The sequence below is a fragment of the Mastacembelus armatus genome, chromosome 10 (genome assembly GCF_900324485.2).
Source record: "Mastacembelus armatus chromosome 10, fMasArm1.2, whole genome shotgun sequence".
Lineage (NCBI taxonomy): Eukaryota > Metazoa > Chordata > Actinopteri > Synbranchiformes > Mastacembelidae > Mastacembelus > Mastacembelus armatus.
The window spans coordinates 7,697,139-7,720,418 of record NC_046642.1 but is presented as its reverse complement, the minus strand read 5'-3'; the positions used below and the strand labels follow the sequence as shown (position 1 = coordinate 7,720,418).

Here is a 23,280-nt window from a genome sequence, read left to right as displayed (position 1 = left end):
GATTATGAAAGTATCTCTGTTGCCACCTTTTCATTAGTATACAAGAACTTGCCCATCTGTGGGTAGTGAGGCCAATATTAATGTGGGACAAACAATCGGCAACACCGCCTTGCCAGGTAGGGAGCAGGACACCGTACTGGCAGATTAGCCCACCTGGCCCTGCCAGACTGTCAGCCTATTTATACACAGGATAATTACTTACACCACGACTGCTCAGTAACACAGAGGTAGAGACCCAGGGGGGAGCAGCTCTGTGTGACGTTCCCATGGTGAAGTCCCTGCAATGACCTTCTGCCTTCTTTTTCCCAAAAGGGTTTCCCAGAGGAGTGAACTAATGACAATGTCCTCCTCTGCTACTTTTTCTTTAGCAACAAAAGAAACCTCTCAGTGTGAAAGTTACACAGAAACTGATGTTTTAACATGACCTGAATTATGTACTCTCACTAAAGTAAGGATGTGTTAAAGGGATTTTAATTGTTAATTGATTTTATCAAATTTGTCGCTACAGATCCACATTTCATCTTGACAACAAGACATAATAAACTAAATGTTCTTCCCAACTGACAACAGTGCTGTGACCTACAGTGGGTACGGAAAGTATTCAGACCCCTTTAAATTTTTCACTCTTTGTGTCATTGCAGCCGTTTGCCAAAATCAAAAAAGTTCATTTTATTTCTCATTAATGTACACTCAGCACCCCATCTTGACAGAAAAAAACAGAAATGTAGAAATTTTTGCAAAATTATTAAAAAAGAAAAACTGAAATATCACATGGTCATAAGTATTCAGACCCTTTGCAGTGACACTCATATTTAACTCACATGCTGTCCATTTCTTCTGATCCTCCTTGAGATGGTTCTGCTCCTTCATTGGAGTCCAGCTGTGTTTAATTAAACTGATTGGACTTGATTAGGAAAGGCACACACCTGTCTATATAAGACCTTACAGCTCACAGTGCATGTCAGAGCAAATGAGAATCATGAGGTCGAAGGAACTGCCCAAGGAGCTCAGAGACAGAATTGTGGCAAGGCACAGATCTGGCCAAGGTTACAAAAGAATTTCTGCAGCACTCAAGGTTCCTAAGAGCACAGTGGCCTCCATAATCCTCAAATGGAATAAGTTTGGGACGACCAGAACTCTTCCTAGACCTGGCCGTCCAGCCAAACTGAGCAATCGTGGGAGAAGAGCCTTGGTGAGAGAGGTAAAGAAGAACCCAAAGATCACTGTGGCTGAGCTCCAGAGATGCAGTAGGGAGATGGGAGAAAGTTCCACAAAGTCAACTATCACTGCAGCCCTCCACCAGTCGGGGCTTTATGGCAGAGTGGCCCAACGGAAGCCTCTCCTCAGTGCAAGACACATGAAAGCCTGCACAGAGTTTGCCAAAAAACACATGAAGGACTCCCAGACTATGAGAAATAAGATTCTCTGGTCTGATGAGACCAAGATTGAACTTTTTGGCGTTAATTCTAAGCGGTATGTGTGGAGAAAACCAGGCACTGCTCATCACCTGCCCAATACAATCCCTACAGTGAAACATGGGGGTGGGAGCATCATGTTGTGGGGGTGTTTTTCAGCTGCAGGGACAGGACGACTGGTTGCAATTGAAGGAAAGATGAATGTGGCCAAGTACAAAGATATCCTGGAAGAAAACCTCTTCCAGAGTGCTCAGGACCTCAGACTGGGCCGAAGGTTCACCTTTCAACAGGACAATGACCCTAAGCACACAGCTAAAATAACAAAGGAGTGGCTTCGGAACAACTCTGTGACCGTTCTTGACTGGCCCAGCCAGAGCCCTGACCTAAACCCAATTGAGCATCTCTGGTGAGACCTGAAAATGGCTGTCCACCAACGTTCACCATCCAACCTAACAGAACTGGAGAGGATCTGCGAGGAAGAATGGCAGAGGATCCCCAAATCCAGGTGTGAAAAACTTGTTGCATCATTCCCAAGAAGACTCATGGCTGTACTAGCTCAAAAGGGTGCTTCTACTCAATACTGAGCACAGGGTCTGAATACTTATGACCATGTGATATTTCAGTTTTTCTTTTTTAATAAATTTGCAAAAATTTCTACATTTCTGTTTTTTTCTGTCAAGATGGGGTGCTGAGTGTACATTAATGAGAAATAAAATGAACTTTTTTGATTTTGGCAAATGGCTGCAATGACACATAGAGTGAAAAATTTAAAGGGGTCTGAATACTTTCCGTACCCACTGTATGTATTGTAAATACTGCACAAGACTGCAATGAAGCTTTTGATTAAGCTAATGTGAGAGTTTGCTCTGTTATGCTATCAAACCTAGAGTCTGGCAGCAAAGGAACATAAGAAGCCACTTCACAGGATCAACAAAAACCACCAAAGATAAGTAGCATCACATCTATATAGCTTGCTAGTTAAGTTGAGTATGAACTGGAATATACTTTGTACTATTATCAGTTCTCAAAACTCTACTAAATTCTTAAAGTACTTTAAGTACTAAGTAAAGTACTCTATCTTACAGTTTTGCAGTAAACCACACTGCAATTAAACCAGGCAATGAGTTGCTTAACCTAAAAATCCCCAAAGAGCTCTATTTTTTGCTCCTTCCGTGGCTGACATTTTCCCATTAGTGGCATGGGTGCGTAATTTGGTGGCACCAATATTTCATTTCAGAGAGTGTTTCAAACTGTAATGAACATGTCACCAAGTGAAATTAATGTGTCACTGTGTTTAACAGACCCAATAAAAGTAAAAAATTTGAATCACACAGAAATTACATATTAGAACCATTATCACAGTTCATGCAGCCCTGGTGAGAGTATATTTTGCTATTACCCAACCTTGAGGTGTAATCTACTGACAACTTTGCAATCTCACTTCAAACAACATCTATTTTATTCTCACCCAAATCATACTGCTTAGGCTAATAGGCCCAACTGTCAGTATGATTAGAGAAAAAATTAACTGTTTTGTTCTGCTACACAAATTTAATGAGACAAACTACAAGTACATGTATATGGTACACTGGTGCATCCCAAAAATTTTGAATCTGTATGTTATACAGAAACTTGTGATGTTAGTGGTTTCAATTTTTGTGTACCATCTGGTGTCTCAGGAGTTTAATATCATTATCAAGAAAAAATTATAATGTCTAAGTAATTTTTTTTTTTTATGTCAAGACAGAAAATGGCACAAACACCAATGAGAAACAAAATGTGCTTTTTGTTGAAAATCCTTTAAATCCATGAAATTATGTCTGACTCTTGAAGAACCTAAGAGAAAACGTTAGACAACTTGTCTAGCACGTCCTGCATCTTACACTGTGGAGGCAGTGTCAACCAGGAAGTCCGATTGTCAACTACAAATCACATGTTCCAACAGCAGGACTTCCATTACCCTCTTGTGTCAACTATAAATCCAGGGCAACCATTAACACATAATATCTAGTTTGATTAAGCTGAACAAAATGTCAAACTTTTATCTAATCAGTCATCATCAGTGACGTAGGTCTATAATGTGACACATGCCAAGAGTCACTTGTCAGGGGTTTCTTTAATTGAACAACATTATGACCACACCTCAATAAACTCTTTCTAGATGAGCCAAAATATATATTAAAGTACAAAATTGGGAGAGTGTTGCTGATTGTCAGAAATGCTGGTTCAAAAACCTAAAATTACAGACAATGTTTTAATATGTGTTGGTGTAGATGAGAGTGCTGAGTGTGTGTAGGAGCTTCAACAGCCATTTCAACCTACTAGATATCGAATCCCCAGCCTACTTTCTGAAAACACAAAAGGCCGGAGGCAGAGATGAGTCGAAGATATTGTAATTAGCTACCACCATCACAAAACTGCTGCTGCGGAAAATGTATGACAAAAAACATTAAGAGATTTTCATGATGTGTTCATTCAACCAAGCTTCTTTTTAGGCTGTCACTAACTTGTCACATTCTGCTGTCAAAATATAAGAATACATATTTATTTTATAGAGAGGCACAATGGCACTTATATAGAAAGTCTTGGTTTCAACAATTAGGTCAAACTGATTCAACACCATAGTGTGTATGTTGTTCTTGAGTGACCGTGGTAAAAATTTGACTGCATTAGTTGATGAAGATTAGTTGAAGGGTGCAGAGGTTTTTGGCAATCAGTTCTGCTACGTGTGGGTATCAAGGTGAAGGAAAGCTTAGTACTGAGCCTGAAGAACAGGTGGAGCTAAATGAAGCCACTTTACTCACTGTGTATGTATGTGTGTGCACTAGTATCACAGGAGAGTGAATGAGAAATCAAGACAGACACAAGGGAAACATCATGTCATGCAAGATACGTCGCATGACGTCTGTAGCACAAAACAGAAGCAGTGTGAAAGCAAAGGGGCAGACTAGTTACAGCTACCTCCAGCAGCTAGAACATCAAATGTTTCTTACATATCTGCTGTGCTTCTTACATATCAGCCTAAAGCCACATAACATATTCTCTGCACAGAGGACGAAGTATGAAAGTTTGCCTTTTTCCCTGATTTCAGGACCAGTATAAGTCCATAAGCCTTAGAGAGATTTCATATCTATGACAGATTGGAGTGTTCATAAAATACTTTTACTGCAATTTAGACAATGTCTATAACAGATTGGGTTTATAAGACTCCCCCATGTCTCCTTGTGCCACATGTAATCTGGGTTTTGCCAAACACATTTTCAGTATACCATGTTACAGTACCAATTAGACGAGCCATCATTACACATGGACTGTTAGCAAATCAAAATTTATCCAAGCAAAAGAACAGAGACCATATTTGGCATTAAGTATATTAATATGGGGCATTGCTGTCTTATATGGGACTTCATGCTACTACCTATTTCAAATTAGGCCTAGCATTTTAGTAATCACTGTATCTATTCATTCTTTTTGCCCAGGTTTAGTTTGTAAATGACATTTACAAATATTACAGAAACATTTTTAAAGCTTTAAAAATCCATCCATCTATCCTTCCATCCATTGGGAGAAAGGCGGGGTACACCCTGGACAGATCACCAGTCTTTGGTAGGGCTGATGACCAGACACTATTTTAATAAAGCAGAGAATTTAATACCGTTTTTTGGGGTTGAATTGCTCCCATCCTAAACAAAACTGAAAATAAACTAAAACACCTAATATGTTTTATAAGTGCATGTATTGACATAGAGAATATGGTGTAATTAATATACTGTGCACATTAAAAACTTCTTTTTAAATAAAAACAGCATTAACAAAATTATATATGTTGGCTAGTTCTAATATGTGAACATAACGAGTCACATGATAGAATGAAAATAACTAACACTTTCATGGTTAACAACTTATTTTTCCCATTTAGGATTATCAAGGCGTCATCATGTTTTGATTTACCTACATAATAAGTCACTGTTTACTTAAAATTGTGTTGTTTCCTAATCCCTAATGGTAAGGCTGTGTAGCCATTTGCCATCCCAATTAAATAAAAAGTGTCAAAATCCTTTCATTGAAAACGACATACTATTTTTCATCTATTTACTGGAAGAGATATCAGCTTTTGGAGCACAGAGCAGTGATCTTTTGTTACTGTTACTCTCCCTTTGCACCTTAATCCATGCTTTCATCCTCATACAGCAGTATATTCAAGTGCAGACCACGCATAACAGAAAGGATAGGGAAAATTGCAACAGAAAAATGCACACAGTACTTGACTGAGAATGACTCCATCACTACGTTAAATTAGGAATTGACAGCAATTTGTCCTGGATTGTAAAATGTCTGCAATGGCAACTGAATAATGGGCAATATCCTCTCCATTTCAGACAGACAGTAGTATCTAGGTTGCTCTCAAATGTCAAATAGCTGTTCTCAGTAATAACCGGTGAGAGGTTGACGAACATTCCTCTGGCAAGCATCTCTGGTTCTCTGTACTGTGTGTGTATGTGTGTGTTTGTGTTTGTGCGTGTGTGTGTGTGTGTGTGGTCAGGTCATTGTGGTGAGTTGAGCAAGCTGCTCTCAGCAAAAATCTAAAGCAACAGCATCAATATTTTGAATATGATTTAGATGAAAGAGAACAAAAAAAGCTCATATCACAACTTACAGCTGGCTCTAGTGGATGTTAGAGACTGCATGTCCAGAAATTAAAAATATATCTTACAGTGACAAAGGATTGTTGCTGTGATGCAAAATTCTCAAATGGCAGGATAAACAATGTCCATGCTCTAATACAATCTTTCACCTTGAAAGGTTTTCCCAAAATCTGCACTGATGGACATTCATGCCCAGTTAAGAAATGAAACTTTGACCCATTTGCTACCACATTGGGTATTAAACTAGGACACTATACTGTCTACTGAGTATCACATGAAAATTTAGTATGTAAAATTAGAATGAGGACTTAATCAGCAACCAACTGATTGGAGTCCAGGGTCCCAATTTCCTGATATATGGTGAAATAAAATATTCTGGAGTTGTAATAAAGGTACAGTGAACTCTTCTGGAGATAACTGCAGTGTGTGGTTTGGCAGAAAAGCTGCAGAAACCATCTTTTTTTTTGGACACAGAAAGCATACTGACCCACAAACCAAGAAAAAGAGCAACTCAAGTTTATTCTGTTGTTTTCACTATGAGTTGGAGGATAGAATGAACATGCCAGAGACTGTCCATGCCAAGATAGTCATGATTTAGTTTCTTGGTAATTGAGAACAGTAAATCAATGTTCATGTAAACATGAATGTAATAGTATAAGCCACCAGGACACAACTCACACACACAAGTACAATTGTTGTTGTTGTCTTATTGCTTAATACTATCAGGTTCTCATTTGGCACAATTATGAATGAATGCAACAGTTCTTATTAAATGAGTCCTGCTTGAAACAGGTAGCAAAAAGCATTGTTGACTCTAGCTCCTCTGCAAATGAGCTTGATTGTGTGTTTTGGATGAGAACAGGAGTAAAGAATTGGCATTCGATGCACAGTCATTAACTGTGCAATGTTGCCAAAATGTTTAGTTTCCCTTCAACACACTGTTTGGTTTGGTGGATCACAGTCAGACACAGACACAGAAATCTTTTGTACTTCACAATGAGATGATTCATTTAGGAAAAATGTAATCTTAGAATCACTTTAATTAATCTTTAAGAGCTGAACACAGTAATCAATAACAAATCAAATAGATTACAGTCAATTCAGAAAGTATTTAGATCCCTTCACTTTTTGCACACTTTCCAGTGGGTATAATTTTTCTTAGTCTATAATGATGATAATGATGTAATGACGCTTCAAAAACATGTACTGTAGCTTAGTTTAGCTTAGCTGATTTATTAAAAATCATAAACTGAAATCCCTCATTTACAGGAGTTTTGCTTTGGGTCATTATCATGCTGAAAGGTTAACTGCTGCCCCAATCTTAGATTGTGTGCACTCTGGAGCAGATTTCATTTAAGGACCTTTCTATTTGGCTGCTGTTATCCTTTCCTCAATTCTGACCAGTCTGCCTGACCCTGCTGCTGAGGAAACCCCCCCCCCCCCCAGCATGTTTCTGCACCACCATGCTTCACCACAGTAATTATATTAGTCAGATCATGAGCATAGCGCCAGGCATAGTGCTTAAAATCCTTTTTCAAACAGTCCTTCCCAAACAAAGGCAGTCATATGCCTTCTACACAAAGTTGCTTAAGTCTATCCACTCTTATAAAGACCAGATTAATGAAATGCTGCTGAGACAGTTGTTTTTTTCTACCAGGTTCTACAATCGCTGTATGGATCTTCCTAAGTTCTGATAGAGTGGCTACTGGGTTCTGACCAAGGCCTTCTTGCCCAGTTACTCAGCTTGGCTGGATGTCCAACTCTAGGAGGAGTCCTACTGGTTCTATGCTTATTCCATTTCATAGTTACTGAGGTCACTGTGCACTTCACCCTGTGTCTTATTGTAGAGATCTGCAGACAGTTCAGCAAACACGGTGCATCCGACCATAGTGTGCAACAGCAAAGGGTCTGAATACATTTGCAAAAAAGATTTCGTAAAAATGTTTTCACTTATGTTTTAAATGTGCATTACTGTTTGTAAATTGATAAGCAAAGTGGCAATTCTGTTTATGCAAAATTAAATCTAAAACACAAAATAAACACTTTCTGAAAAAACTATAACCAAATTTTCAAGTGACACCCCGATCCAAATGTGGCATTGCAGTCTGCAGTCTGTGTACTAAATAAGCAAATGCAATCCATACGGACTTTGCTGCAAGTGCCACAACTGGAATCCACACCACCTGCATTCAGATGGTTGAGAGACAATGGTTAGTGTTAAAACTGAAACAGGGCAGAAGAAAGAAGCATTGCCTGTTCAGATACAACTAGCCTTGAAATACCAAATCAAAAGTCCATCTGCTGAGCGTAGATTGTTGTTCAGCTGAATCTGACCATGCATTTTTTTAATTAATCTATAATTTTAAAAGATGTAATGGTGATATGGATTCAATTCCTAAACGAAAATAGAAGTTAGATAATTATGCCATGGACAGAAAATATACAGCAGTATTCAAATGAGCAGGGCTCTGACTTGTGCTTGGGCCCAAATGTAGGCACAGAATCAAGTTGGGGAAAACTATTTGACATGCAACCCACATCTCCAGTAGTTAGTAGTTCTTAGGCAACCAGCAATTACAGAAGCTACTGTGGTTGTTATCTGCTGCTGAATCTGAAGGAAGATTCCAGTATTAATAGCCTGAGAGACAGCTCACCTTAGCCACTGGGACAACAAAGAACAGCAGACATCCTGGACATTTCAACTTGCATTGAACTGCTTTAAATGTTTTATAAAACATAAAGACATCAAAAGTAACATCTGTACATCTCATTTCAATTTACAGGTACCTTTTGAAAAGGAACGCAATTAAAACCAACAAGGAACAAAACAATCTGAACTGATTAGTCAATCCAGAATGTAGGACTTGGGTTTGTTTTGTTTTTCTCCACAACTGATTTCTTGCTAAAGTTTTTGTGGGCAATTAACACTTTGGTTCAAAGAGGTGTTAAATTTCAAAATTAATTCATTATAAGAAATTGGCAAATTTAAAGGAACACAAGATGAAAAAGAAATATTGAAACAGAAGATTGTTCATTGGTAAATTGTTAAATTTTATCCTAAAATATCAAAGAATGAACACACTTAATAAGGGAGGGGTTACCAAGTTACTCAGCCTTGCACAGCATGGATCTTTCATGTCATGGAGATCATACCTGTGAAGCTGCAGTCACGACAGTTTCTCTAAAGCACCACACCACTTCCCTCTGGCAAAGATTCTGTTGTAGACTGATTTCATGTTGTAGCCTGCAAAACAGGACAAACTGAATACTCTCAGTTTGGCTCTCAGTCTCAGTCACTAAAAGATCCATTTTCATATAGCATGTTTCTGTTATTGATGCTGAAGTGTAGCAATAGACACCTTCCACACTAATAATAGCACTGCTGCAAAAGCTCAAGCTTTTTCACTCATTTCAGAGGGACCACTGCTGTAGCTCAGTGATGGATCCTGTCACAGACGGACCCAGCAGAACAGCTGGCTTTGTCCAACCGCAGATTATTAGGCCCTTGAGCAAAACACTGTATTGGCTAATCAAATTCCTAGAAGTGGACATATCAGGTAGAATACCTTATAGCATTGTATTAATTTCCATCTTACCTGGCCAGTATTGAGACAGAAAAAAAATGTATTGCTGTTGTGATTGACTTTCCAGAGCTGTACAATCAGACCTCAGTGGACTACAAGGACATAAACTGCTGCCTTTACATTTTACGCCAACATCCTAGGATGTTGCATTTGTATTTCACCTCCTTTACCTGCACCCTGTGGCAAAATGCCCACACTCACACAACCTTTTGTATTGTTTTTCCATGGACCTATTGTTGGTGTGAAAGCCTCTAATGCAGCACTGAATGCTGAAATGATGAGCAGACAGTGTTGCTGTAATCCCAGAACATTTGAATGAGAAAGAAAAACTCAAAGGCAGCTTAACACAGCACTGACTTGTCCTAAGCAAAAAAAAAAAGACAGCAAAAATATACCCCTAAAGAAACATTTCTATCTGGGCTATTCACTAATTAGAGGCAAAGAATAAATTTAACGCACAGTAGCACTATAGGCCACTAAAATATGTACAGCTATTTACTGCTGCATAAAAGTAGAACAACAGCTGACACTGTTCCAGAACAAGTAGAAATAGGATCCTTTCAGGGGATTAAAAGCAGCATAACATATTCCTCATCTTCTTTGGCGTTCTATCACAGTGGTTACATCTCCAAAGAGTGATGGCTTGATTTGATGTTTGTATAATCCCACAAATATAAGAGCTGCTGCTTTTATATGGAGACCCACTTCCTTGGTACGGGTACAGCAGTCTCATCCAGATGTGTCACCTTTAAAATTTTTAGAGAATTTAATGAGGTGGCTGTTAGCTATGCATAAGATTATGTCTCCATTCTTAATCCCACCTGCTTAGCCATGACTGACCAACCATCTAAAACATCAATGAACTAAATACCTGAAGGCTTATGAAGATTATGGCAAAATTCACCTTCTGATGTATAACCCTCTCACTTCCTGTGAGGTTTAGGATATAGTCACAATAGGATCAGCACAATACATGGTGTATTATTGGAACTGGTCATACTAATACACTAATACCAATAACAGACCATATCATAATATGATCACTCTGCTCTTACCTAAATTTTGACTACACCCATGTTCACATACACCCTCTTCAACATCCAACTCACACTAGCAAAGAAACCATTAACAGTAATGAGAATCGATAAGGGTGTTAAAACTATTGGCAGTCCAGCCCAGGAGCTGCTCTGTGTGCCATCTTTATTAGTCTGGAGAAAGAGTGTTGGTCTCTAGCCTGCCAGCTCTAAATAGAAGTGCATTGATCAGAAGGTCAGACCAGGCTGAATCCAGCCCTTTAATTGCCTGCGTCATTCTATCTACTTATTTGTCTTCTCATTCCAGCAGCTGTCAGTTGTCGCCCATGTACATCAAGGCCACATCGCATGTGGCAGTTCACAGAGACACAGAGGTTATGGCTCAGAGAGAACACTTCTAACCTACAATAGTAGAAAAATATTAAAATCACAGAGTGAATTTTGCAGTTATCTTCATCTTAGTCAGTTCAGAGCAAGAGAGAATTCCACACACATTTGCCATCCTTCAGGCACACACTTTAATCCCTACATTGTAGCCAAATGCATTTCTTAAATTCAACTCAAGAAAGTTATCCCGTCATTGGCACAATACAGACTTGGTACAGTTCTTTAATACCTTCTTATGGACCACATTTCTCCTGGTTCTCCCCAGACTTCATCTCCTTTATGGACACTTAGATTTCCAATTAGCAATAACTACTGAACCTTACATAAACATATTGTAGAATCTACAGTGCCAATTACATATAACATCCATACTGTAAATTCAAGCAGTAATTAAATATAATTTCTGTGTTTTCAAAATGCTGGAGAATGCATTTCCCTAATATAATTGAAAGTCTTACGGCAAGTGAATGCAAGTGAACAGAAGCAGAACATAACTGTTGAGGATCAAATCAAAATCAATCAATCCAAACTTTATTTGTATAGCATCTTTCATGCAGGCTCACTCAATGCAAAGTGCTTTACAGATAACTGACCATAGGACTAAACAAACTAAAAGGCTGCACAGTTATGGATCAATTGTAACTGATTTATAACATGTTTTCCAGAGACTAGATAGAAGGGCGCTAAAATCAATTCCTTAGGAACCCCATGAGTTATTTTAGATGGTTTAAACAATTTATCATCATTGCTACAAAGAACTCCGTCAAAAAAACAATCAAACCAGCTGAGACAGGCCATTGGCCTCCCTCAGTGCATTAAAATAATTTGGTGATAAACTGTATCAAAAGCAGCACTGAGGGCCAACAGTACCAAAATAGGCAGCTTAATAAAAATGGATTTTATGTGTCAAAATAGCTTTCAGGTGATACGCCACAGTTACATCTTACAGTTCATTTGTAACAAGTATTACATTGCAACAAGTATTACACAAACTAAGAGGACTAAAATGTCCATTACAAGTTACATGTATTTGTAAAGTACAACAAGATACTGATGAGGCATTTGTGATCAAAGCCCAAGTATCTAGATAGTTGACAAAGCCACATGAAAACAATAAGTGTAAAAACAATAAATCAGTCTACTACTGTCTGTAAGGACTGTAGGACTGGAAGGATGAACATTTCTACAAACTGTTCACACTATCAACGAGTCACTGTCTGAAATGAGCACCAACAGAACCCAGTCTCCATGAACAGTGGCTGGAAAATCAGGTGAGGTCTAATCACTGTACTGAAACATGGATATAGACTTGATAACTTCCCCCCCATTGAACCTTATGAACCACTTAGTATTTCCCTATGCAGCCATTTTGTTAAAATCTGCTGGTGTCAAAATTATGTGTCTAGCAGTTACTCATAAATTCTCATCAGTACACTGCCAGTACTAATGTTTCAGTATTATGCTGCTGAATGAATAAAGTATACTAATGAAAACTTGTCATTTTCTGTTTCATGCACTAGGCAAATAAACAAATTTATAATAGTACAGTATATTTATAAGTATTTTGATTGTTCAAGTTTCCCAAAATAGAGGATAAAAAGTTCTATTTGGTTGAGTCTATATATCCCTGATTTCAGCACTTGTTCTGAAGGAGGAAAACCAGTCAAATCCTTTCGCACATTAATCCAGATGTCTGGCTGACACACAGCTCTGGCAGAATTGTATCCTGGCTTTAGAGCTGGAGTCATTTCAAATGTCTTGGCAGCTAATCAGTCAGTATCTTTCATCAAAAAGTCACAGTGACAGTGCCAAGCCTATCTTTACAAAATCTACCAGGGTAGGATTGTGGGCAATTGCATACACAAATCCAATGTGTGGAATACATCTGGGTTCAAGCCCACTGAAGATTGTTACTGGATGTAAGAGGGGTAAATAAATAGGTAGGTTTCCTATGTTACTCTCCGTAAAGCCTACACATAAAAGCATGCTCAGATAAATCCAGAAAAATAAGACAGTTAGAAGCCAACTTGGGAAAAGGGTTTGGAAGTGCACTGCAAAATCTAATTTCAACTGCATGTCATTCCTACAGTAAAGGATAGCCAAGGTTGAAGTATGCATGTTGTGACCACTTTTGCTATAATCAAATCCTCACAGCACATTACTACAACTGAAGATTTTGTTCAAAAACTGAAATTATAACCCATCAACAGGATTGCTTGATTAACAGTGTGGCTTTCATCTTTATGAAAAATATGGCATTTGTGAAAGTAACCGCCCTGCCCAAAAGCATTGAAGTCATCCTCAGATGATCAGATAATCAGTGCCAAACAAAGAGTAAAGTATTGCTCACACATTGTTGTTCAGCTCATGAATTTCAATCATCATACATGTTTGAAATCTGATCATGAATGGCTGTGATGAACACAGGACTATTTCCTGTCCTGGATTAACATGAAAGAACATCCACCCCTCTACTTGTCAATGTCATTGCTGCTTTCAGACTTACTAGGGTATGAAATTAATCTATTTCACACTTTTCAGAGACTTTGCATATGATCAATGTCCACAGTGATCTGATTTACCCTGCGTTGAAAGTCACATAGCCTAAATGACTGACCACAGGGAGGATGTTGTGGAGAGGTGGTTAGACCAATTTCAACAGTAATTCTGCCTGATAAAACAAATAGCCTGTGTATAACAGGTCAATGTTCAGAACTAAATGGAACCTGTTATCAAGCACTGGGCAATGCCCTGAATAAGTAAAAATAAATAAATAAATAAATAAAACATTGCAATATACTTACTATACAGCATTTATACTGCAAGGGCAATGTCAAATTTTCATTCATCTTTTATGTGAAATACACAGGCCTACAGCATAGCCCACGTGACACTTGGAGTATGAGTGAGCTGACTGCTCTATTTTTTAAGCCTCCTGGGAAGAGTACAGTGTCTGTTCCCATACTGTCATTTAAGCTAGTTCATTTTTATACCAGAAGATTGCTGTGGCTTATGAAACGTATGAAAGAGATTTATTTTTAATAGCCATTGCAGTGAAATAAAACAGTAGGTTATATACTGTAAGACCTCTATGAGGGAGGTTACTATAATTAAGTTACTATGCCAACTACAGTATCTGCATCTACACATTACCTTTCTCTTCGTTTCTTCACCGCTAGTACAAATTAAGTTTAACATAGAAATATCAAGGCAATGAATGAACAAGTGATGATGGAGTGATTTTGTCAGAGAAAAACATTCAATAAATAATTCTAACTCTCCCTGACTTACACTACATTTCATTGCCACACAAAAGGCAAAAATACTCTGATTTTTAAACAAGCCCTATTAGCCTTTGATTCTAGTATTTTAAAAATGAGAAGTGGCAGCAGGAAAAGTATTTCTAAAGGTTTTGAGGACATTTAGTCCACTTCAGTTAATAAAAAAACAATTGGGTATTTATTTGGAGTATACAGTGCCTTGAAACTCATATTTAAACTTTAACATTACTGCTTTAGCAGTTGGCTATAGACCAACACTCCTCTTTCCAAGCATGTAATACATTAGAACCTATCAAACTGTACAAGCTTTTGTTAGAACTATAAAAACAAATTATGCACATGTTTTACTGTCATTTCCACCAGTCAAAGACATCTATATTGCATGCACCATCCATCCATTATCTACAGCTTATCCTGGGATGTCAAGGGTTGTGGAGGGCTGGAGCCATTCCCAGCTGACACTGGGCAAGAGGTGGGGTACACCCTGGAAACATTGCCAGTCTATCACATGACTGACATACAGAAACACTCACATTCACACCTATGGGCAATTTAGAGTCACCAGTTAACCTAACCCTATCCTTCATTTCTTTAGACTGTAGGAGGATGCTGGAGTACCAAGAGAAACCCAGCAAAGGCATGGGGAGTAGATGGCCGCTAATGACTGCAACTAATCTGCATTATAGAGTTAATTCAAGACCTCTGTGAAGAAAACAAAAAGAAAATATTCTATATACTCAACTTTAATAGTTGGTAGCAGGTGGATACGGTCCAAAAATACACCCAGGGATATTGATTTGCTTGGATGGCACCCTCTCAATGCCTGCCTCTTCTTATCCAGCCCCCAGATTCCCTTGAGGGTCAATAAGACACATCATAATGAGAAATGTCACCTATTCTCACCTGAAGTGGGGGGAAAAAAAACAATTTGGTTCAGAACATGAGAAATGCTCTCAACATGGTGCCATCCATTGAGCTAAGATTAGTAAAATGGCCTCAGGCAGAAAAGTCTAGTCAGACATATTTAGGAGATGAAATCAAAATTCACAGAATGCCACAAAACAGAAAGGACAGTCTTAAACTTAAACAAATACCACTGAAAAAAAACACCAGATTAATAGTGTATTAATTGACAGGTCAGTAAAAGGCAATTAGCGTGTTTACAATTACTGATGGGATAAATCTGGCACATCAATTATAGGCAATATTTAACTTACTATATATATATATATATTATATATTTATTATAGTTAAACATGTAATCATAGCAGGGGATCTCCTGATACAGGTGCAGAGTTATTCCAAAAACGAGTCATTGTTGCAGTTGCAGCTCATTAGTCAGTTGTGTTAATTAGACTGAAGATGTCAGAGGTCTGAACTGCTTCTAAGGGCTTGTTAATGACCAAAGTAAATACTGGGACATCCTGCTTCTTAATGAAGCAGTTGCCATCAGCAGATATAAACCTTCCACACTGGTATATAAGCTTCCAAGGAGCAGAGGTTGTTAACATGAAGATGAGAGTAGTGGGTGCTGACGTGCATTGATGTTTTATTTTACAAACAGTTTAGGCCTGTGACACCATCAGACTAATTAAAACCACAGTATTTATCAGTTGTTGTTCCCTGCTCTAATTATTGCTATAAACTTAAATGTTCACCTGTGACGATTTCTTTCGATTTACATTGTTCTAAATAATAAACTGTTAACTTTATACCTACAAAATAATGTATTAATAAATAATGTTTAAAAAACTACTTAATGTAATAATAATGATCAAAAAATATAGGCATTTAACAGGTAAGTAATTGATTAATTGACTAATTATTTATGTTCTTAGTGTGTAAAACTTAATATATGTAAAACAGCTACAGGGCTTTTGTACTGGGTCTGTATAATGTGCATCACAGCTTTCTATTAATAGTTCCCAATAGAGTTTTGTATAGTATCTCTGAGGAGGGGTGTGTTAGTCTGGAACTGCTGTAGCAGTAAGGTTTGGACAGGATTTTGACAGCCTCTCTTTTAACAATAGCAGCACTCTGGAACTGTGGTACACCTGCGAAATATCTGGTTAGGTTACCATTGAGAAATGTTGTAGAACACTGTCATTTTATGCTGCATGGCAGAACTGTACATTTAATCAAATAATACTGTAGATCTGACATATGTGCATAAATCTGCATACCATATTAATATTCCTAAATAACCTTTCAGCTACTCTAACACTGCATACTGATAATCAAGGCCACTTTGGATGTGGGCTCTGAAAGCAGGGGGACTGCCCACTACTCACAGCAATTTCACGTAATAAAAATATTGACCATATGGCGGAAAGTGGGTGTGCTGTTATGGTAATACATTTTCATAAACTCAATTAAGACTGCAGCAGACATATTTGATATTGTGTGCAGAAAGATGAGATATGCAGAGGAAAAGTTATTTTATATTATATATGTATCAGTAATTCCACTGCTCAGCCCTAGGGGCTCAGGAGCCTAAGCATCATGAGTACTATCCATGACAATCTAAATGAGATGGATACTGGTAAATAAACATCCCTTTATACACTCAATTGTATGGGTCAATATAGGCTTCATTCAAGATCATTTTTGGTGGATCATCTTAATTATATGTTTTCCAAATATAATAAAAGCTATGATTGAAGCAGCTCTTAATAACGCCATTGATCTCATTGTTCATGCAAGGTCTGCATATTCTGAAGCACAAAGCACTAGCCACCAATGTTAATCTCTTTTGACAGTAAAAGAATGTTATTATGAATAGGCCAGCCTAATTCTAAAGTGTAAACATAACCAGAATTTGTAGGCAGGGTAGGATTTTGACTTTAAAGGTTAGTGCATTTTTATAGAAACAAAGTCATGGCTATATGACATCACAAAATCTAACAATAGGCTTCCTGCTCTGTTACAAATGTAAAATCCTCTCCACATTCAGTTTTGGTTTCACATTAATCTCTGTCCGGTGCCTTCAATAAGTCAAGCACAAATCGATCAAAAGGGCAGTAGATCAGGTAACACTGGCATAGGTGCAGTTCCTATTTGTGCAAAGCAAGGTCATGGTACCACATAGATGCTGGATCAATCAGACAGATTAATGAAGCACAACCTGCTGACATGACGAATATTGACACCTCTATTACATCTTGGTCCTGCAGTCCTCAATCAAGCCCAAGTAGAAGGAGGCAGATAAACTTCTGAACCTAAACCTTCACATGATAAACTGAATACAAGAAGAGATGAAATATTATGGAAATTGGGTCCGCTCTTGAAATACTGAACTCCAAAATGTCACAGAATTAAATATCACTATGCTAGCAGTAGGTGCAATCAATCTCATCAGTGTTCAAAAGTTTCCACTTAACATTTATTAGGTCAAGAAAAAAAAATAATGAAATACCCTGTTTATTAGAAATTCATACATAGTTTGACTTCATCTATACACAATGTGTAGGATGGTTGTAACAAAATATTATTATCAATTAATGATTAGTCGCTATCTGTTATTGCACTATATGACACTAAATCACTACAAACTTAATTTATGCTGCTCTACTGACCTATCAATGAACTTAGTTAATAATGGACTGGAAAGATGGTACACTATATGGATTGCATTCAAATGAATTCTGAATGAATTAGGTGCCAGTTCAAATTTGTTTAAACTTTAAAATGTGACAACCCTAGTCAACATCTCAGAACATATTTAAACTAAAAAAAAAAAATCAGAAGTATGTATCATCTGTAATAGCCTACAGCTCTGCAGCAGATAGAAACCTACCTTGCTACCATCCTACCTTGCTTTTACTTGACTTAAATGGTTCACTTAAATGCTTAAAATGACTTCAACAACATTCTTCCTGCCCTGGTTTCAAGTACTATTTCTAACAACAGGGACTAAGCGTAGGTCAGAGTAAATGGTATCCACTATTTTTAATCAACAGGAGGATTAACGTTTCTTATAAGCAGTGCGTCTGTTGGCAAAATGTAGAGACAAGATTTTGAATTATACCAGTGAGGACATGTTTTAGCTCATTATTGGACTTATAATCATACCTGTATGACACCCCATACATCACTGGGATTAGGTTACCATTAATGATGCAGTAATCCTTCAAATCTCTCCAAAGAAATGAAGCTCATCATGGGCCCTTCTAAAAATGAATGTATTTGCAGAAGTGTCTTCAGTAATGATCTTCCATATTTTTAGAGGCGAGCTCTCCACTTCCATGTTCTCATCAGAAGCTGGTGTTTAGATAAGTACCACAATGGTGATCCTTATTATTTCCATATCAGACACATAGCACTCATAAACCTTTCTTACGGCACAGAGCAATCCCACATTTCTCAAATTTTTACAGCACTGCACAGTAATTTCACTGTAAACTATTTCCTGCAAACAATTTACTACTTGACCCAGGTGCTTAAACATTACTTGACTAATGAATTTGTTTAATGAATTCCCTTATTTTCAAGACTGCACTATACTTCCAATTTAATGTAGCCAATTTTAATTAAATAATAAAAGCTACATACAGCTCAAACGCGTTATATGCTTTTTCCTATTAGTCAGGCAATGACCTCAATAAGACCAGTTTACTTAACTACCAAATATATTTCATTTGCACCTCAATGCATAAAAAATAAGAGTCAATGGTTAAACACATGGTGCCCACATAAGAGCCATAACATAGTATTAAATCCATATACAGAACTGTGCAAAAGTTTTAGGCACTAAAAATACACAGGAGATGCTTTTAATATATATTGCATATATTATGTTTTCATTTACTAATTAACTTCATACCAAATGCAGTAAATGGGACAAAACCTAAATCTAAACAGTATTTGCCGCACTCCCGTTTGCTCTTAAACCAGCAGCAGTTATCTCTGGTTTGACTTGCACACAGTTTCTCCTGGTACTTTGCAGGACCTTGGAGAGGTACAGACCATATGCTGCAGGACTCCTGGCTCTTCTTGCCTCTGAAAATAGCTGTTTAGGAATTCTAATGGGCTCTTTGGGGACTTGTCCTGCACAATAAATCTGTGTGATAAAAATTAAAAACACCTAAAGTGCCTAAAGGTTCTGCATAGAACTGTACATAACATTATACTGTTAGTAAATGATATAGCCTTGTAAATGCAATTCAAAGTTACTGAAGTTAAAAAGACAAAAGTCAGAACATGCATAATTAACAATTCTTGGTCTCCCTACTGGAAGCATCTCCAAAATTCAAATCTCTTAAATTAAGTCATAATGTCTGTAATGGTTGGTGTAATGTTAATCTAATGCTCCCTATGCTCACAAACTTTATTAGATTTGACTCTTACAGGACTATTCCTTGCTCATCTTCAGGCGTTCACTTGTTACCAGGAACAATTCAAGTGCACAAACATCTGGCTCAGGACTAACCAGCTGTCTGACAGATTTAAGTTGTGCATTGCGGTCCAAAACGAGAAATACCTGGTGCAGTATCATTACAGAGAGGCAGAAAGACGACCCAGTTGTTGAACTGATGTCACATCGGCATTTGAATTGAATTAGAAAGTCTGCTAAGTTAAACGTGCTGTAAACGCGCCTAAAGCATAATCGTGATTACATGTAACAAACATAACGTATATGATAACCCTAAACAAAGCGGTCTATTAGGGGCAAAATGTGTAATAGCAGCCAACTTTTACTGGACACCGTGAGCGAAGCTAACGCTAACTTCAGTTACTGTTCACGGAAGTTAGCGCCGGTGAAGTGAAAGAAAAAGCAAAGATGAAGTGTAAAAGTACCTGGTACCGACGTCTGTCGTCTTTCATGCTCTCTATGTCGCCGAAAAGCTTTCTAATCATCACAGCCCGTAAATCCACACAAACCTGGACATGTCTTCCCGCTGTTAGTGCAGCATGGGTATCCAGGGAAAACGCTGTCAGCAACCACACATACCAAGCAATGGCGGAGTCAAGTACGGCAAGCGGGAGGGAGCCGACACGTGCTGTTTGTTGACGTTTGTTGATTTTTTTTTCTCGCGGCCCCCTATGGGTGAAGCATGTAGTCGAACATAAAGTTTTGGTTTCATATGTCAGAAACCTTCTGCATGAAACAGAACCGGAAAGTCCTTAGGATACTGAATATTCATTATATTCTCTAACAAACACATTTTTACCAACAATTTCTTAAAACATAATAGTAGACATAATAGACATAATAGTAAATCAGGGCTACCCACATGCAGTATCACAGTTTCAAAATACTCCAGCTACATTTACTTTAGCTCCATTTTGATCTACAGGGGGTACTTATTTTAGTTTATTTTGGTCAATAATGACAAGTGGTGTCTCATTCGCACATTTGACAGCATTTCAGATCTGTGTTGTGTTTTATGGCAAGAGGGTGTAAATGTAGAGTTCAGGAAACTTCTTCCAAGACTAGGGCTTTTATGGATATATTTAGTTTTTATTACAGTTTTTCCTGATCTTATTTCAAACACAAGGAGGTGGTTAGCATCATTTTATAATCCATAATTTTGGCCTCTTGGAGTTTGCTGAGCCCTTCTTTCATTTTAGTTTTCTCAGAAGACATTATACTCTTTCACAGCCATCATTATTCTTCTCCAGTTATTTAATAGTTTCCCTTTAAATTCCAATTATAATGAATCCTGGCAGGTAAGCGTTTGCTCATAGTGAAACTAAATGCACAGCAGTGAGAGTGGTTAAAAGCAATCAAGTACAATTATTCAAGTGGTGAATTTAGCTACAGTTTTGATTACATTTCTGTGAGTAGTTCCATTTTATATGGATATGCTATATGCTTCCACTGTGCCACATTTTAGAGGCTAACGTTTGACTTTTTACTCCATTACCTAGAAAACACAGTTACAGTTAACACAAAAAAACAAAACCAGATGATATTAAATGATTTATTAAAAGCAATGTATTGGTGAAGATTAAACCAGGGCTGCAACCTTTCTGGTTGGTCTAGCTGGGAACTCGTAGAATGTTTCAGATGATTTATTAACCAAAAAGTGGTTTGCAAATGGTTTCATTTAGGCAAATGTCTGGTGTGCAGAGAAATACAATTATTCAACATTTCACAGAAAATCTCTTAACCCCTCAGATTTATCCTGTGACCATTTGAAAAGGTTTGATCACTACACTGTGACCCACTGTACTAGTCTACCAAGCTGTTCATACTATGAAGTAGTTCAAATGAGGTTCATGCATCAGTCTGTATATCACTCAGTGGGTTCATTTTTCTGCAGATCCAGCACTTTTACTTTTATACATATTGTATAAATACATTTTGATGATAATGCATACATATTAAATTGTTTAGGATTTGGGATGTGTAACAAAGCATTTTACATAATACTTAAGTACTTTTAGTTAAGTAAATTAAATACTTTTGCCACCACTGAGCAATGTCAATTTTTTTGCTTTGAGCTGTTGAATTAGATCTGAGATAAAAAGCCACATCTAAACATTCAGGTTTTGTTGCATGTTTGTCAACACTCATTCTTTATTTTGTTCGTGTAGCACCTTGGGCTTGGGATTTGTGAGGCTTAGTTTGTCTGCATCCTAATCTTTAACAACTGGAACAGCTCAAAGCTGAATTTTCCCTCTCTCTAACCACTTAAGGTACACCCTCACTGAGACACGACAGCATTAACCTGCCATTCATCACAAAAATGTCTTGATTTAATCATCCAAAAGCATGAGGAATAATGGACATTTCATTTTAAAGCCTCTAATACCACATTTTTAATAAGCAAATGATTTCATTTTGTGTGTAATTTCACTTTGCTGTCAGTTGCATTCTGTGCCATCTTTTACTCTACAGCTTATTGTTACTGTTCTGGTGGCTAAGCTCTTTCAGAGATGCTGGGGCATGAACAAAGCTAGTGATATCTAGTGAATTCTCATTACAAGGGGATTATCATATGTGCCAGCATGCATTCCACTCCCACATCATTAAGTGTTTTGGACCATTTACAGCCAATTACACCATTGCTAATGCTTTTTTTCACCCACCCTTCCCCTGAGGCCATGATGGTATTTGACATGTTTTGACAACTCAGCATGAATTTATCTCCCTTGGTTTATTTGCACTAGGATGGACTACCTGGAAATCACTATTTGATCTGTATTAGACATCTGTTTCTTCTGTGTGACTAAACATCAGTACCCATTACAGCCCTTTACATCACATATGCTCCAGCTGGAAGGGAGAAACTGGTACACTGTAAATACTGATCTGAGAGATCTATTAATGTTTAATGAGCTGTTAATATTCCCGAGTGAGCAATGATCCCAGTTACTGTTACATGTTAATCCCAGCTGGAAAGGTGTACTGTTACCTGGTTCACAGCAGGAGTCTTGAATTATACACCTAATGTACAGCCTCAACATTGTAACTGAGTCTGAAGTTGTATAATGTGGATATACTCTATAAAACACATGCAGTGTTCAATTTTCAGTTACTGAACTAAAAGACTTTTTTTCTCAGGAGCAGCTACGTGTTCTTTTAGAATACAAGCAAGCAATAATAATAATAATTTCAACTGCAAAAATTATCCTACTATACAAACCACAATTTCTTAGTTCTTTGACCTTTTTTGTTGAAGGGTTTTTGGATATGGTTGTGCTTGAAAATTGGAATGTCATAATATGTGTTTTGCTTTAAATTGGTTATTTGGTTAATGCAGATTTCCCATAATAGGTGTTGACAGCAGGCACTAACGCTGAGTTTATTGCAGCTTAAACACTCAGAGGCAGTGAAAGTGGGTTGCACTTTCATTTAAGTTTCTCATATACATTCATAGCCTTTGTGCGATAACTGAACAGGAGAGGGTTTCTGGACCTACTTGTTTAGTTGCTAGTATTACTAGTTTTTCTAGTGTTGCGTAGACTCTAGTTTGCTTTTACGGCCT

At 37.6% G+C, this 23,280-nt stretch overlaps 1 protein-coding gene across 5 annotated transcripts in view; it reads right to left on the bottom strand.

The window, feature by feature from the left end:
- The window catches only part of enox2 (ecto-NOX disulfide-thiol exchanger 2), a 151,972-nt gene extending 131,661 nt beyond the window's left edge, over nucleotides 1–20,311 (bottom strand). For 2 of the 5 annotated variants that reach the window (XM_026330133.1, XM_026330139.2), the window contains exon 1: nucleotides 20,144–20,311. The gene's annotated coding sequence lies outside the window, so the exon portion shown is untranslated. Of the gene's footprint in view, nucleotides 1–9,214; nucleotides 9,306–15,089; nucleotides 15,201–20,143 lie in introns of all 5 variants that reach the window. The other 3 variants (XM_026330134.1, XM_026330135.1, XM_026330136.1) reach the window with 3 other exon arrangements.
- Between the last annotated feature and the right edge of the window lie 2,969 nt (nucleotides 20,312–23,280).